Source organism: Diadema antillarum, unplaced genomic scaffold, assembly GCF_040938485.1.
Source record: "Diadema antillarum isolate AM-2024a unplaced genomic scaffold, OU_Dant_1.0 scf00000025, whole genome shotgun sequence".
In the NCBI taxonomy this organism is placed as follows: Eukaryota; Metazoa; Echinodermata; class Echinoidea; order Diadematoida; family Diadematidae; genus Diadema; species Diadema antillarum.
The window spans coordinates 800,001-817,912 of record NW_027270914.1 but is presented as its reverse complement, the minus strand read 5'-3'; the positions used below and the strand labels follow the sequence as shown (position 1 = coordinate 817,912).

General features: G+C 35.6%; 1 long non-coding RNA gene across 1 annotated transcript; it reads left to right on the top strand.

The window, feature by feature from the left end:
* The first annotated feature begins 538 nt into the window (after positions 1 to 538).
* On the top strand, positions 539 to 8,449 carry LOC139733404 (uncharacterized). The gene is made up of 4 exons (XR_011711084.1): positions 539 to 632; positions 4,180 to 4,230; positions 7,830 to 7,880; positions 8,403 to 8,449. It is a non-coding gene; the product is annotated as an uncharacterized lncRNA (long non-coding RNA).
* The last annotated feature ends 9,463 nt before the right edge of the window (positions 8,450 to 17,912 follow it).

Below are 17,912 nucleotides of genomic sequence, written 5' to 3'. Positions count from 1 at the left end.
ACGTCGTTCACAAGAAAACAAAACAAAACAAAACGAAACAAACAAACACACACCCACAAGAACAAATTTTGTTGTTTTTAAGTAGTCTTTATTTGATTTCTATTATTTCACATATAACACACACATAGACGCACACACGTACACACCCACACACACACACACACACACACACACACACATAAAACACAATGTTCCGGAAATTCTTACCTGCTACAGCTTTGCAAAGAGAGGACAATTCATGTTGTTGATTTAGGTTACCACAAAACGCTAGTCTGTTTGAACAGCTAGCAAAGGAATGTCATGTTCACAATGCATGACTTTTAAACATCTTGAGGCAAAGTTGAATGCAGTGTTTTTTTTTTCTCAGAGATGTTTGAAGATTGTTTTTTTATGTTTACGAAGATGCCAAATAAATTTAAGCTTTTGTTAAAAGTTGGCTTCTTGCCCAGCGGAGCTTGAGTTTGAATAATTTTGTGGTGTTTTGCCTTGGGCTTATAAGTAGCAAGGGGATTCATCATCAGACACCAGTCTTAATCCACTAAGAGAAGAGAAAACATCATCAACCATGAAGATCGCATGTTGTCTGCTCGTCCTCGCCCTGGTGGGCTGCACCTCCGCCGCTTCGATTGCAGGTAGGTATCTTCTTAGGAGATTTGTATTTTTTACAATTTCGAAAAGTTTGACATTTCAAACAGCGCGATGTCGTGTAAACATAATGATGACGACAACAGGAACCTGAAACATGTGCATGAATTAAAGGGATGGTGAGCTTTGGTTGAGATAGAGGTACAGCTTTGAAATGTTTTGCAAAAATGATTGGAAAGTACTTGTGAAATAATAATGAGCGTTACAATTTTACAAAGAATTCTAAGTTTATTAAATGAAAATTAGCTGTGAAATAACTGAGATATTCAAAAACAAATTACACATAGTGATCCAAATAATAGGTGCATTTCACCCTTCAATAATTTCACTTTTTTATATCCAAGACATTTCAAAATTAATTTTGAGTGAATGCAAATTGAATTCTAAAATTGTATGCTCTCTCATGTTTCATAAGTGGTTTTTTATTGTTATTTTTTTTAAAGTTTGAAATCTGAAGCATTGTGTTTTATAAAATGTTTTGTTCTCTGATGTTTTGATGCCGTCTTTCTTTCAGTAATTTCTTTTGCAGGAAACTGCAATGTCCGCACAGAACTTCGATGTAAGATAGATTTTAGCTGATCGTTTTAATCCTGTATAGATACATTCAAATAGATAGATAGATAGATATATCGTTTTAATCCTGTATAGATACATTCAAATAGATAGATAGATAGATAGATAGATAAATAAATAAATAAATAAATGAATAAAAGAATATATGAATACATATATTCATTAATTAATTACTTAATCAATTAATTAGTCAATTGAATGATAATTATAAAACCAATGCTATATCATCCTTTCAATTAGACATTTCATGCTACAGGCTTCCTATATACTATGCGTTGTGTGTGTGTGTGTATGTGTGTGCTTGTCAAACTTATATCTTTTTCTGTGTATCCCCTCCGGTAAAATTTATATTATCTTTATTACTACAACATCTCAAAAGTCAGCACAAAGTACCCGTTGCAGGCAAGAGATCCCCTTAAAGCTACAGACATGGGCCGAGTCGCTGCTCTTCGTAATAACTTGGCTCGGTCCAAAAATTGTGCGTTTAGGCTTTCATACATTCAGCAATCGAGTCGAAGTTGCGTTTATTTGTTTGTTTTCAATAACGAAATTGTGTCACGTTGAATCATGTTTATTCGTTCATATGTTTATGCAATCATTTAATCTCTTTTCTTCAAAGATTCACAGTGTATACTGGCTCAGAGCCGAGGGGCTGCTTTGAACAAAGCCCAGTGACATCAGCATGCATTGCAAAAGTATATATTTCAAGAATAATGAAAAGACTAACACAAAATTCACTTAAGCAGAAAAAAAACAACATTTAAACGTGTAACGTAATGAAGCAAAGATTGCGAGATGCTCAGAAACCACTTACGAAATGTTACTGCGCATACCATTACAAGAAGAATTCAAAATGTATTTAATGAAAATCGGTTCGTAGTGGGTTATGTTATCGAAAAACAAAGTTCAAAACGCAGTCATTATAAAAGGTAGGTCCAACCTTCAATTACTATGGGTTTGTTTTGGATATCTCAACCATTTCACAGCCAATTTTTCATCAAACAAACGTTATTGTTCGTCATGCAATTACATGCTCTTTCATATTTCGTAAGAGGTTTCTCATAGCTCACACACACACAAAAAAATGTGTTAGTAACATAGAGTCAGGTCTTAATAGAAAACTGTAAAATCCCTCCAAGATCAAGGTTTGGGTTTTGAAATATTTGTGGGACTTCCCAAAATGACATGTTTTTACTTTCTACGCGACGAACAGAAACATATACTTTAGATTTGTCTATACCAGTCCTTTCCCGATTTTGTAAATTTATAATTCAGAACAAATTACTGTTACTTAATTCTTTGTTTTACAGTCTGGCATTTAGCATACAGTCCATTTTGACGTATCTAAATCAGTGTTTTCACTTTTTGGACGAACTTACTTCGACTTCTCTGAAGTCTGAAATCAATATTTTGGATCAAGTGGCCATTATTATGCAATTGTAATCAACATGGCCTGATATCAAATTATAGTACAACTGTTTCAACACTTTCTTTCTCACCAGCGAGCGAATCCTACGTACAAGAGTAGTAGTCTGCTACATTTTGTTTTTCCTTTAACTTTGTTCTTGGGAATAACTAAATAGATTTTGTTGAATATTTACTACAAAATATTCTATTCAGTTAACTACTCCACATTAATACTGGTCATCCAACGTTGATTTGAAGAATGCTTATTTTGTTTTTTTCCGAGAAGGTGTGAAAAAAAGGGAACATTAGTTCTGCTTACATTAATTTTCGTACGACACATTTTGAATTTGTCCATTTGAATATTCCATTCATTCTTAAGCGACGCTTGGTTTGTTTGTTTGAGAATAAAAGGCAAATCGCATACACCGTTTGAAAGGGATCCAAACAATTAATCATGAGGTACTGGAGGGGGTGGGTCGATTATTTACCAAATGATATAAAAATAACGCAATGGCTTTCCTTCGTAACATATCAGTATGTGTATGGCTACTGTTTCCGCATACTAAAAGTGTCAGTGTTTGTTTGGGCACACGTCTTCCTATGTAAACTGTGAGATTAGCATTTTTTTTTCGATTTCAATTCACTTATTTTCATATTTCTTTTTTTTTCCAACAAAACATAACACAACATAAATCAGGTATACTACATAAACAAAAGCAATTGCCTTTGCAATAGATAAACGATATCGATGAACATAAGAGCGTGTACAGGAAAAAAACAACAACAACAAAAAAGTCATGCTTCAGTTGAAAAAAAAAGAATAGAGAGGTCCACTATTGAAAAAGCAAAGTGTGTATATTGTGAACCACTCATAAAACTTATGAATTACTTATTTACAAACACTTGGGACAAATATGATATACGACAGTACAGGACAAAGCAGAAGATACACAACAACATGACACAACTTGGCAGAATAGATAAAAAGATTGGAAGGAAAGAAAGAAAAAGAGAGAATGAGAGAATGCCTAAACCCTGAAAAAGTGAAATGGAACAGGGGATGGTAGAGAATGTGCTTCATAGAGTTAGCGCTGCATGCAGCTGTGCAAGGATTGTGATGGCTACTTCTTTTTGTAATAATGAATTCAGTGATTGAATGATTGGTGGATGGATGATGAATCCTAAGGTTAACGAAACCTATAGCTAATGAAAAAAAAAAACACATGTCATGAGGATTTAATACAAAAAAAAATCAACTTGTGCTTAAAAGAATACAAAGATGGGAGATTTTTCATTTCAGAGCTTAGTGAGTTCCAAAATCTAGGACCGATGTATACACATGTATTTTGAGCCAGTAAAGTTCTCAGTAGGGGTTAATGAAACTCATTAGATTGTCTACTGGGATAATCATGAAAAGACTGGTTCCGTGGGAACATCGAATTGAAAATACTGGGAAGTGCATTTACATTATAATTAAACATAAACTGACCAAGTTGATTTTTTTTTTCTGCAACGTATGCAGTTCTTTTAAATACACGGTGTTTTACTTCACAGCCCTGACAGAACTACAGGACCTACTCGAGAGGAGCGGGCTGGAGCTGCGAGGTCAGTATACAATTCCAGTGCACTAGTGTGCAGGCGAACCCTATGACCATGTATAATATCTATAAATATACATTATACACTCAGAAAAAAGAAATAAACACTTTTTTTTTTCTAGTTCAAATTTGTCATACAATATTCGAATAAAATCAATGTATGGTATATCATAAATCAAATGTGATTAAATTGGCCATGAACCTTGTAGGTTTAATAGCACTTTGTGTGCCACGGTGAAAATCTCTTTTGTGGCACATTTTTCTGGGACAGCAACGTAGACATGCTTTGGGAAGCCATGTTTTTTTCTTTAGATCTATGTAACCTATAATTATGGACTTTTGTTACACTGAAAAGGTAATGTGCAACGTTGAAGAGAAATTTTGCAACGTTGCTTTAATGTAGTTATTGTAGGACAGATCTGTGATCGGTTTACTGTCTGTTTTTAATGGTAATTTACTCGGATATCCAGTACGGAACACCGCTTGATTGTCAGTCACCACATAAAAATGCAAGCTGCTTCTTTGGTGACACGAATGGAATTGCGACAAACGCTGTTAATGCACTGTAGCATTAAGCGATTTAGCGATCAGTTTAGGCGAGTTTGTGCTTTTAAGCAGAATATGACTTGTGAACTTGGCACAAAGTCGACTGAGTCGTTAATACAAAGGGAAGTTTTCCGCATAAGTGAACACATTCGTTTCTCTCCTCTCTGGCATAGTAAATACATGTCGTTTCATATTTTCCTATAGTGAGAATTGAGAATTGACCAGATGATATTTTAACACAATTAGGAAAACTATTTTTCATGTGAGGCCCGTAATGTCTTATAGATTTATTTCCTGCTAACAATTTTGGATATATAAGTTGAAAATATTTTGCATTACGTGTTGGATATATGTGACCCGCCACAACAATAGGATCCGAAAGTCGGGGGAGGAAAATTTTCTGAAAATGGCATGACATTATTCCTTTGCTCATCTACTTTAATTGCATATATATCACAACTCATAAAAGTACTTGGGTGTGGAGATATCGATGATTTTATTAGCACATGTCAATTGGTTGAGGAAATCGGAGTTTCGAGAAAAACGCCTTAAAAGTTTACCTCCCGACGGTATCATGATCAAGGGGAGGCGAGACAGTTTTCAGCGCTTGGCAGTAGAAGGCATACTCCTAGCGATCTCCGTGATGTTCATTCAAGCTTAGCGCCAGCGGTCTAAGCACGACCAATCAGTCATTAGGATGCCATGCACTGACCAACAAGATCACTCCCTCGTTGCCAGGGGCGGAGTCCAGCTGCGGCGCTAAATCCAAATCTTCGGACACGTTTCTGTTACGGTGAAAGTCGAAAAATCATGGCCCAGAGAAATGCTGATTTCTTACCTTTCCTTTGATCATTTAGCTTTGAAATATCTGCAGATGAAAGGCAAAACATTAGACTACAAAATTATGCCGAAAACAGAAATCCGATTATTTTGACCAATTTTGAAGATGCGTCTCTCAAACTCGATTTCCTCGGCTCAGCCGTCAGCGATTTTAGGATTCTTTTATTGTAGCGGGTCACATATTATTAAAATCCCTCCCCCCCCCAAAAAAAAAAAAAATGAAGGAAGTTGTTAATTCATATATTTTAACATAAAAACTGATGAAAGACTTGAAGAGCATTAATATCAGTCATTTTTAACGTTTTTACTTTATGAAACAATGGATGCTCATTAGCAAAATAGGATTATCCTGTACGAATGGAGACTGATGTTTTTGTAGTAAATAGGAAAATGAAATAAAATTAATTTCAGTCTTTCCCTAACTAAATGGCCTAACAATATTACAATAGAATATGTATGGTAATACCATTGCATTATAGGACAAAAAACTTCAGTTTAGAATTAATTCTGACACCTCTAGATATTGAACTTAAGATATAATGTATATGAGCATTCCAGCTTACATTTTCATCAATAACTACGCAAAGACATTTGGAATGTTGTCTCTGGTGAAAAAATAACTCATCAGTCTTAATGCCTAAAGGAATAGTAACCGATGTAACATGAAAATGTTTAAAATGTATGAAATGAGTTTAATCTATAACCTAAGACACCCAGAAACTTTCGGTAATTGAGAATGTACTGTATTAACTAATAATTCATTTTTTGTTGATATGAATAAAATCGTATCAGGGCAATTACCCCCCCCCCCCCTTCCCGGTTAAAATCTATATAGTGGTGAGGTTAGAGCAAAGATTAGGGTTAGGAGTTTGGGTTAGGGTTAGGATTAGGTTCAGGATAGGATTAGGGCAAGGCGAAGGATCCGCGATAATTGCCATGGGGGTAATTGCCCTTGCCCCTAATGAAATATTTATTATATCATAACCATGAGATTTACGCGAATTTAATGCACTAGCAAAATTGATGATTCTGAAAAGTCTGAAAAAGAAATCCAAGTGATCCGTATTTGGGATTTTACTTGCTAATTTTGGCACGATATTGCGAATAAATGAATTGAATGAGGGAGCATAATCAGTTATACAAGAAATTGTATTTCCATGCGAAGTGAGCTCGTTCATTAATAGGCAGGTGATCTGCTGTATTTCTAATAATTTCCCCGATCACACTTCAGGTGGCGAGAGTACTTGAGAGTACTAAGGCTTTAATACGAGACTCACGAATTAACTTGCCAACTTGCCAACGATATTTCTTGTAATATTTATGTCATGCAATCGTTGGATTTTTCAAAAAAAAATACATAACTGATTTCTCGTCTTAACTGTTTTCATAATTGTTTTTGTTTTTATGGGTTCGTAAGTTTTCAGAAATTAGCTTTTGCACTTACACATGGATTTTTTTTTTTAATAACAAGTCTCAAGCCTATGATTAAACTTTTCATAAGCAATATTCACAATTTTCTCACGGAACACATCATTACAATCTTCTAATGCTAAATTCTCTGTATATCATTCAATACTCCACTGAGTTTCTTTACGATTCGTTAAAATGCTGGTCGGTTTGAAATAAGATAGGGGAAGGGAGTAGCATTTTCGATGACCTTATTGACTACGGCATCCTTGCTTAGAAATGGACGTCTCAAAACGTGGCCGAGGAGATGTGTGTGAGAGAGAGACTGGTAAGTCTTTACACGATGTCCATAGTTCTTGATGACCAACATATAAAAAATTAAGAAAAGAACAGGCAGGTTCTAACGATGCAGCGTCTGAACATGACCGCCGCGGGTCTGTATTCGTGCGAAGAAAAATGTTTGTGTTTGAGGGAAATTCTTGTAGTTATCTCGTATTGTATGAGTATTTGTTAATATGTTTTGGTTATATCTCCTTGATTTTAGGTCAATATTAGCACCGAGAGTTTTTTTTTTTTCAATATCCTCGTTGTCAATCAAAAACGAAAGAGGTAATTTAGAAAGTGATAATATTTTGTTAATTTCGATAACCTTATTTACAACGGCATCCTTGCTTAGAAGTAATAAGATTACATCAAAAATCTTCATTTGTACATTTTCTGACATTTCATATAATATCAGATCCTCTTTTTGTTGTTATACTTTATGTTTTCTCTTCACCAGTCTTTCTTTTAATTCGTACTCTCCCATTTTAGAAATGGACACCTCAAAACGTGGCCAAGGAGTTGTGTACGAGAGACAGCCTGGTAAGTCTTTAATAGTTTTCCGTAGATCTTGATGACCAGAATATAAGAAAAAAAGAAAATAAACATGAATGTTAAAATGATTTAGTCTATGAGCGTGACGACGGGTTGACATTCGTGCGAGACGAAAGGTTTGCGTTTGAGGGAGATTCATGTAAATGCCCCGTATTGTATGAGGAATTGTTGATTATGTTTCAGTAATAGTCCTACCTCCTTGCTCTTTGGTCAATATTGGCACAAGAGTTTTATATTTCGTTTTGTTTTCTTTTCTTTACTCTCCTCGGTGTCAATCAATTACAAAAAAAAGAAGATAATTTAGGAAGTGATATATCGTTGGTTGATTTTTTATGACCTCATTGACTACGGCATCCTTGCTTTATGAATAGAAAACAACTGCGATCACGTCCAAATTTGTCCGTTGTACATTTTCTGTCATTTCATATAATATCAGATCCTCTTTTTGCTCTTATACTTTATGTTTTCTCTTCACTAGTCTTTCTTTTAATTCGTACTTTCCGATTTTAGGAATGGACTCCTCAAAACGTGGCCAAGGAGTTGTCTTTGAGAGAGAGCCTGGTTAGTCTTAACACTTTGTCTGTAGTTCTTGATGACCAACGTATTAAAAAAAGAAAGAAAAGAAAAAAAAAAACAGGCAGGTTCTAACGATGCAGCGTCTGAGCGTGACCGCCGCGGGTCTGTCTTCGTGCGAAGCAAAATGTTTGTGTTTGAGGGAGATTCTTGTAGTTATCTCGTATTGTATGAGCATTTCTTAATATGTTTGGATTATATCTCCTTGATTTTAGGTCAATATTAGCACCGATAGTTGTTTTTTTCAATATCCTTGTTGTCAATCAAAAACGAAATAGGTAATTTAGAAAGTGATGATATTTTGTTAATTTCTATAACCTTATTTACAACGGCATCCTTGCTTAGAAGTAATACGATTACATAAAAAATCTTCATCTGTACATTTTCTGACATTTCATATAATATCAGATCTTCTTTTTGTTGTTATACTTTATGTTTTCTCTTCACCAGTCTTTCTTTAAATTCTTACTCTCCGATTTTAGAAATGGACTCCTCAAAACGTGGCCAAGGAGTTGTGTACGAGAGACAGCCTGGTAAGTCTTTATTCGTTTTCCGTAGTTCTTGATGACCAGAATATTAAAAAAGAAGAAAATAAACATGAATGTTAAAATGATTCAGTCTATGAGCGTGACCACGAGTTGATATTTGTGCGAGGCGAAAGGTTTGTGTTTGAGGGAGATTCATGTATTTCAACAAAGCAAAAGTCGTTCCTTTATTCAAAGGCGGCAAGGAAACAGAGTTAGCAAACTATCGACCTATTTCCATTCTACCGGTTTTGTCTAAAGTCATTGAAAGAATTGTTCATTCTCAAGTCACCAAATACTTATCTGAATACTCTATTTTGTCTACTAATCAGTCGGGGTTTCGACGCGGTAACTCCACTACAACAGCTCTGTTAACCGTACCGAAAATTTATTGTCCAGTATGGATAAAGGCCTGGTTTCTGGGCTTGTAACATTAGATTTGAAAAAAAAAGGCCTTTGACATGGTCGACCACACAATAATGGTTGAAAAGTTAAGGTTATATGGGTTTGACCACACCAGCCTGTCGTGGTTTACGGATTATCTAAACGGAAGAATGCAAAGAACAGAAGTGAATGGTGCCATGTCTAACCCTGCTCCTGTTGTGTATGGGGTGCCACAAGGCTCGATACTGGGGCCGGTATTATTTTTACTTTTTATAAACGATATTACTCACACGGTCAAACATTGTGATTTATCTCTTTATGCAGATGATACATGTATGTATTTTTCCTCCAATAATCCTGTTGAAATGACAAGATGTATAAATCAAGATTTGAAAGAGATTTCTACGTGGTTGATGGCTAATAACCTGGTTTTGAATGCTGATAAATCAGAATATATGATTTTTGGTTCCAGGAAGAAGTTGAAGTATTTTCATGATTTTGGTAGTATTCTTCAAATAAATGGTATAAGATTGAAAGAAGTATATAAATGTGAAGTTTTAGGAATTGTATTTGATCCAAACCTTACATGGAAACTTCACGTGGATTATATAAGAGGGAAAATTTTGAGAAATTTGTTCCTACTGAGGAAAATCCGGCTTTGTGTGAATTTCAAAGTTGCAAAAATGTTGTATTTTTCTATTATTCAATCTCATCTGGATTATTGCTCACCAGTATGGAGTAATGCCGCAAAGTCCACTTTGAATAGGCTCTTTGTTTTACAGAAAAGGGCTTTACGTATTGTTTTAAAGGTAGATAATTTAGAAAGAACCTCGATACTGTTTAGTAAATCAGGTATATATTCAATATATGTTCGTTGGAAAAGAGTAAATGTGATTTTGTTGCATAAATGTTTGTACGGCTTTGCTCCACAACATCTTTCCTCAAGAATACATTTGAAAGAACACAGTTATAAACTCCGTAATTCTCAGGTGCAAATTTGGTTACCCAAACCTAAAACAAATTTTATGAAAAGAAGGTTTTTATATGCAAGTTCAGGTTTATTCAATTCATTGTCATTGGTCACCCGAAACACAAAAGATATACATTGTTTTTGTAAGAAGATGAAAAATGAGATCCAGGCTTCTTAAGTTGTAATTTGATATATGAAGGGGTCGGTGCATTATAGTGCTAACCCAGACAATGTTCATTTTGAGATAATCGCTTTTGAAAGTTTGAAAAAATCCATAAATCAGGTTAATGACTCGAGAAGGCCAATTTTTTCATATATGAACTTTTACATACTCAAGATTGAATAGTGTCTCGGGGAAATTTACTGCACTGATATTTTGGTGGATTCAAGAGGATTTTTCAAGTCACATTTTGAATTTGTGGCTTAGCACTTTATTGCAGCCAAATCCGTCATGTATACAGCTACTCTTTATTTTTTGAAAACTCACAAAATATCAATATCTCTTCGCTAAAAATGGAAAATTAATGTAATATTTGAGTTTCCCTTCTTTGTGACGTGAAATTAAAATAAGATATACTTGTTTTTAACTGTCTGTATTGTATAATCTGTGTGAATTATGAAGACAAGCTTTGCACATTATTTCAGACGCACACACGCGCACAGAATCAATCATATACGCATAAAGACAATCTTGAAATGTGGATATTAAATAATTTCAACAATTCAACTTTTTTTTAAAGACAAAGCATTCAGTGTCATACAAAATAATAATATGATTTGTTGGGGGGAGGGGTTATATCTCATTGAGGATTTTACATCTTCCGTGTACCTAAAAGCAGGGAAAGAGTCCCTTATTCAGCATTATGCATGTAACGCATTTTAAATTTAGAGTATCTAGATCAGAGAAAATAAAGTAAAATGGTACATATCAACATTATTCCAGAGATCATGTCTTTTGTTAAAGGGAATAGAATACCATAAAGTAGACATTAAGGCCTTGTTTAGCTATATTGGTTTTCTTGTTTAGGGCATCAAAATCACCAATAGTACTCTAAAATCCTTCTTTGTATGACAACGAATTTACCAAAAAATATAGTGTTTCGTGAGAATTATGACTGTACATGCCTCAATGAATCATCCTCCTCCATGTTCGTTGGTAAATGCAGGCTGTTTGAAATTATTCAGGAAAGTTCTTATAACAAAATGAATGACTTACTCTTAATGGCCAAAAATCCATGAAAAGAACATTTTTAAAAATTGGGAAAAAATCTCTTTGGAAGTCTGAACACTTATAGATTTCGTATATTCGGACAAACCATACATGTTGAAATACAATGTGCCGAATAAGACCAAAAATTGTTTGCGTATAATACCAAGTTGGTGTGTTTATACACATACATTTTACCCTATATGTACGTTTTCAGACTACATTTGGATCATGAAGATCATTTAGGAACAAGAAAAAAATGTTCTCATGTCAAAGCTGTTACGGTGACAAAAACATACACGAAAAAGTGAAAAATCTATATGCTTTCAATAGTTTTATCAATCACAAATCTCCAAATTAATTTGAAGGAAACTTTTTTTTTTTGTAAATCAATCTTAAAACAACCCTGTAAAAAAATGACTCTGAAATTTGTAACAGAATACAGTAAATACATTTTCTTTCCAATGTGGAGACTTCTTCATAAAAATGCATGATAAATACCGAGTTTAAAGGGTAAATTCAGTAGTGGAAAAAAGGGAGCTATTGACTCACATTTAAATAACATTAAAAAACACTATACTATCAGCATTGATGCTTTGAATTCCGCTTTGATTGCTTTCAACGTTTCATTTGAATTGAGAAACCGTATAGAGGTATCAACAACGTGGAACTATGAATTTTATACGACAGCGTTAGATTTGAAAAATGTTTGCAGTTATATCATAAATGAAACATCCTTTCAAAGGATGTTAAACATGTAAGTATCGTGTCTCGGTTATGTAAGAAACTACAGGGAAGCACATCTGTATTGACAGCGGCAGGAATGTTTTTGAAAATTTGAGGTGAATTCATCGATATTAAAAATGCATTTTGTTTTCATCCATTTTCTACTGTCTATAGCTAATTTCCCTAAATATGGCTGTGAAAGCATAGCAAAATTGCATTTTATTCTAAAGAAGTTACTAATTAATCAAGGACAATTTCAAATGTTGTTTCACTAGTGATCTAACTCTGTAAGAATTACCAACATATAAGGCACATGTCCAGACATCCAGCTATCCGTACATTTTTTTTTACCCATATGAACGTTTTCAGATCACACTTGCATTGGGAAAAAATCATAAATTTAGAGACAATACACTTATTACAATAAGCCATTTCTATGAAAAAAGCACACACATAAGAAATGAAGATTTACATTTTGAATATATTTCATCAGTTATTTAACTACTGATTAATTTTGAGGAAGCTTTCCTTCTGAAGCGAAATGTCAGTATGAATAAAGTGCTAACCCACAAATGAAACTTTAAGGTGCTGGGACAGACCATGAATGTTGATTAATTTTCTTATAGGTCATAATGCACAATGCTAAAATACTCCTAAAACCAGTGATTATGGTATTTTCCTGATAAGTTCAACAAAAATAAAAAACTGGCGAAAAATGTCATGATCAGTAGAATTAGCATGAAAATAGTGCTAACCCCAACAGTACAAAAATTAACGAAAAATACTCATTAAATGCTTCAAATTTCATTAATGTTTATCTCATCTCCATTTTCATAACTGGCAGAAGAGTACAAGTTATGTTATGAATCAGAATCACTCATTTTTGTTTCCTCACTGTTCAGGTTTAGATATTTTTATGACACCCTTCTGTCTGCTACCATGGAGGTCGCCATCTTGAAAAGTGTGGCTTAGCATTATATTCCTGCCTATAAGATGTGATTAATTTTCGCGGCAAAAAGAGGCCTGCATTAAAAACCCATTTATTGCTTAAATTTCAAGATGACATTTTTAGGGATTATAGAGCAGTGATTCAGGATGGTGTAAATGCATGTAACTCATTTTTCACCAAAGTGTGGGTTAACACTATAATGCACCGACCCCTTCATATTTGTATTAATATTTTTGATATCTGTTTTTATATAAAGTATTGTTTAATTATTATTTTGGTCACCGGTTCCAAGTTTCCGGTTTGAGATATCCCCTTCTTCATAATACACACACACACACACACACACACACACACACTCAAATACGTTTTTGTTGTCGTTGATTAGTATTTTGATTAGGTATTTAGTTGTGTTAAATTTAGTTCTCTGAGCATATTTCTATTGTTTTTGTCCGGCTATTTCTATTACTGCCATTATTTCAATATATGATATTAACATGTCGACTGTGAGTCATTGTGTGTATATCTTTTTCTACTTGCCACTGAAATAATTTTGATGAATTTATCAATTAGTCGACTGTAAGTCACATTTTTAAAATTTTTGCAATTTTTTTCATACCCACGTTGTACAAGTTAAAATGTGTCTGAATCGCTGTTGTTGTTTTTATATGAATGTTTATTATGTACATGTACGTCAAGTGGTATGGCGGGCGAGGGGAGTCAAAATTAGTACAACTATGCAACTATACAGCCATGGAATGGATGTCAGGTTTTAACCAATCAGAACGCAAGAAACCGTACAACTATGCAACTGTGCAACTATGCAACTGTGCAACTGTACAGCCCTAGAATGCCTGTATGGTTGTCACTCGCACGGGCCGAAGTGCCATTAAACCGAACGACCTTACGTCCCTGCATCCCATTACGGAACGCCTGTCGGGTTTTAGCCAATCAGGACGCGAAAAACCCGACAGACATACATAAATACATGAGTGTAGGAATGGCTGTAGGATTTTAGCCAATCCGGACGTGAAAAACCCGACAGACATACATGCATGGGTGTGGGAATGGCTGTAGGGTTTTAGGACACCAGAATGCAATAAACTCGACAGATATACACACATATATAGTTTTATTCTCTCCAAGCACCTCCCTGAGTATACGTCCACACCTGCCTTAGGAGGGCAGATCATGAACCCTTGATGTGGAAAGGAATGGAGACAATTGCACCAACGGTATAATAAATCTGTCAGGGGATTTCAGTGGTTAGCAGAGCCCCAAGGCTAATTACGTGCAGAGGGAAAGGCTGAATGGTTAAAACCCCAACAGCCGTCCCTCACTTATGCATGTATGTATGTCTGTCGAGTTCATTGCATTCTGGTGTGCTAAAACCCTACCGTCTCTCCCACACCCATGCATGTATGTCTGTCAGGTTTTTCGCGTCCTAATTGGCTAAAACCCTTTACAGCCGTTCCTACACTCATGTATTTATGTATGTCTGTCGAGTTTTTCACGTCCTGATTGGCTAAAACCCGACAGGCGTTCCGTAATGCATGTAGGAATGCATGGTTGTTCGGTTAATGGAACTTCGGCCCGTACGAGTGACAACCATACAGGCATTCTAGGGCTGTACAGTTGCATAGTTGCATAGTTGCACAGTTGCATAGTTGTTATGACGGGCCTGGAGTGACGAAATTCAACACAACAATACAACTATACAGCCATGGAATGGATGTCAGGTTTTATCCAATCAGAACGCAAGAAACCGTACAACTATGCAACTTTGCAACTACGCAACTGTGCAACTGTACAGCCCTAGAATGCCTGTATGGTTGTCACTCGCACTGGCCGAAGTGCCATTAACCGAACAATCATGCATCCCTACATGCATTACGGAACGCCTGTCGGGTTTTAGGACGTGAAAAACTCGACAGACATACATAAATACATGAGTGTAGGAACGGCTGTACGGTTTTAGCCAATCAGGACGCGAAAAACCCGACAGACATACATGCATGGGTGTGGGAAAGACGGTAGGGTTTTAGCGCAACAGAATACAATAAACTCGACAGACATACACACATGCATTAGTGAGGGACGGCTGTTGGGTTTTATCCATTCAGCCTTTCCCTCTGCATGTAATTAGCCTTGGGGCTCTGCTAAACACTGAAATCTCCTGACAGATTTATTATACCGTTGGTGCAATGGTCTCCATTCCTTTCCACATCGAGGGTTCATGACCTGACCTACTAAGGCAGGTGTGGACGTATACTCAGGGAGGTGCTTGGAGAGAACGGAACAATACATGTGTGTATATCTGTCGAGTTTATTGCATTCTGGTGTCCTAAAACCCTCCAGCGATTCCCACACCCATGCATGTATGTCTGTCGGGTTTTTCGCGTCAAGATTGGCTAAAACCCTAAAGCCGTTCCTACACTCACGTATTTATGTATGTCTGTCGGGTTTTCACGTCCTGATTGGCTAAAACCCGGCAGCCGTTCCTACACTCATGTATTTATGTATGTCTGTCGGGTTTTTCGCGTCCTGATTGGCTAAAAACCTACAACCGTTCCTATACTCATGGATTTATGTATGTCTGTCGGGTTTTTCGCGTCCTGATTGGCTAAAATCCGACAGGCGTTCCGTAAAGGGATGCAGGGACGTATGGTTGTTCGGTTAATGGCACTTCGGCCCGTGCGAGTGACAACCATACAGGCATTCTAGGGCTGTACAGTTGCACAGTTGTATAGTTGCACAGTTGCATAGTTGTACGGTTTCTTGCGTTCTGATTGGCTAAAACCTGACATCCATTCCATGGCTGTGTAGTTGCATAGTTGTACTAATTTTGACTCACTTCGCCCGCCATAAGTTGTACGGTTTCTTGCGTTCTGATTGGTTAAAACCTGACATCCATTCCATGGCTGTATAGTTGTACGGTTGTGTTGAATTTCGTCACTCCAGGCCCGTCATAAAGTGGACCCCTTTGAAAATCAGCTGTGCTGAAAGGGCTATCCACGATATTGCTGGAAATAAATAAATAAATAAATAAATAAATGTAAATGCCCCGTATTGTATGAGGAATTGATGATTATGTTTCAGTATTATAGTCCTACCTCCTTGCTTTTTTTGGTCAATATTGGCACAAGAGTTTTATATTTTGTTTTCTTTTCTTTTCTTTACTATCCTCGGTGTCAATCAAATACAAAAAAAAGATAATTTAGAAAGTGATATATCGTAGGTTGATTTTTTATGACCTCATTGACCTTGATTACAAAATAACTGCGATCACGTCCAGATTTGTCGGTTGTACATTTTCTATCATTTCATAGAATATCAGATCCTCTTTTTGCTGTTATACTTTATGTTTTCTCTTCAATAGTCTTTCTTTTAATTCGTACTTTCCGATTTTAGGAATGGACACCTCAAAACGCGGCCAAGGAGTTATCTTTGAGAGAGAGCCTGGTTAGTCTTAACACTTTGCCTGTAGTTCTTGATGACCAACGTATTAAAAAAAGAAAGAAAAAAAAACAGGCAGGTTCTAACGACGCAGCGTCTGAGCGTGACCGCCGCGGGTCTGTATTAGTGCGATCGAAACCAAAATGTTTGTGTTTGAGGGAGATTCTTGTAGTTTCTTGTATTGTATGAGTATTTGTTAATATGTTTTGGTTATATCTCCTTGATTTTAGGTCAATATTAGCACCGAGAGTTTTTTTTTTTTTCAATATTCTCGTTGTCAATCAAAAACGAAAGAGGTAATTTAGAAAGTGATAATATTTTGTTAATTTCGATAACCTTATTTACAACGGCATCTTTGCTTAGAAGTAATACGATTACATCAAAAATCTTCATCTGTATATTTTCTGACATTTCATATAATATCATATCCTCTTTTTGTTGTTATACTTTATGTTTTCTCTTCACCAGTCTTTCTTTTAATTCGTACTTTCCGATTTTAGAAATGGACTCCTCAAAACGTGGCCAAGGAGTTGTGTACGAGAGACAGCTTGGTAAGTCTTTATTCGTTTTCCGTAGTTCTTGATGACCAAAATATTAAAAAAGAAGAAAATAAACATAAATGTTAAAATGATTCAGTCTATGAGCGTGAACGCGGGTCTGTATTCGTGCGAAGCAAAATGTTTGTGTTTGAGGGAGATTCTTGTAGTTATCTCGTATTGTATGAGTATTTGTTAATATGTTTTGGTTATATCTCCTTGATTTTACGTCAATATTAGCACCGAGAGTTTTTTTTTTCAATATCCTCGTTGTCAATCAAGAACGAAAGAGGTAATTCAAAAAGTAATAATATTTTGTTGATTTCGATAACCTTATTTACAGCGGCATCCTTGCTTAGAAGTAATACGATTACATCAAAAATCTTCATCTGTACATTTTCTGACATTTCATATAATATCAGATCCTCTTTTTGCTGTTATACTTTATGTTTTCTCTTCACTAGTCTTTCTTATAATTCGTACTTTCCGATTTTAGGAATGGACACCTCAAAACGTGGCCAAGGAGTTATATACGAGAGAGAGCCTGGTTAGTCTTAACACTTTGTCTGTAGTTCTTGATGACCAACGTATTAAAAAAAGAAAGAAAGGAAAAACAAAAACAGGCAGGTTCTAACGATGCAGCGTCTGAGTGCGACCGCCGCGGGTCTGTATTCGTGCGAAGCAAAATGTTTGTGTTT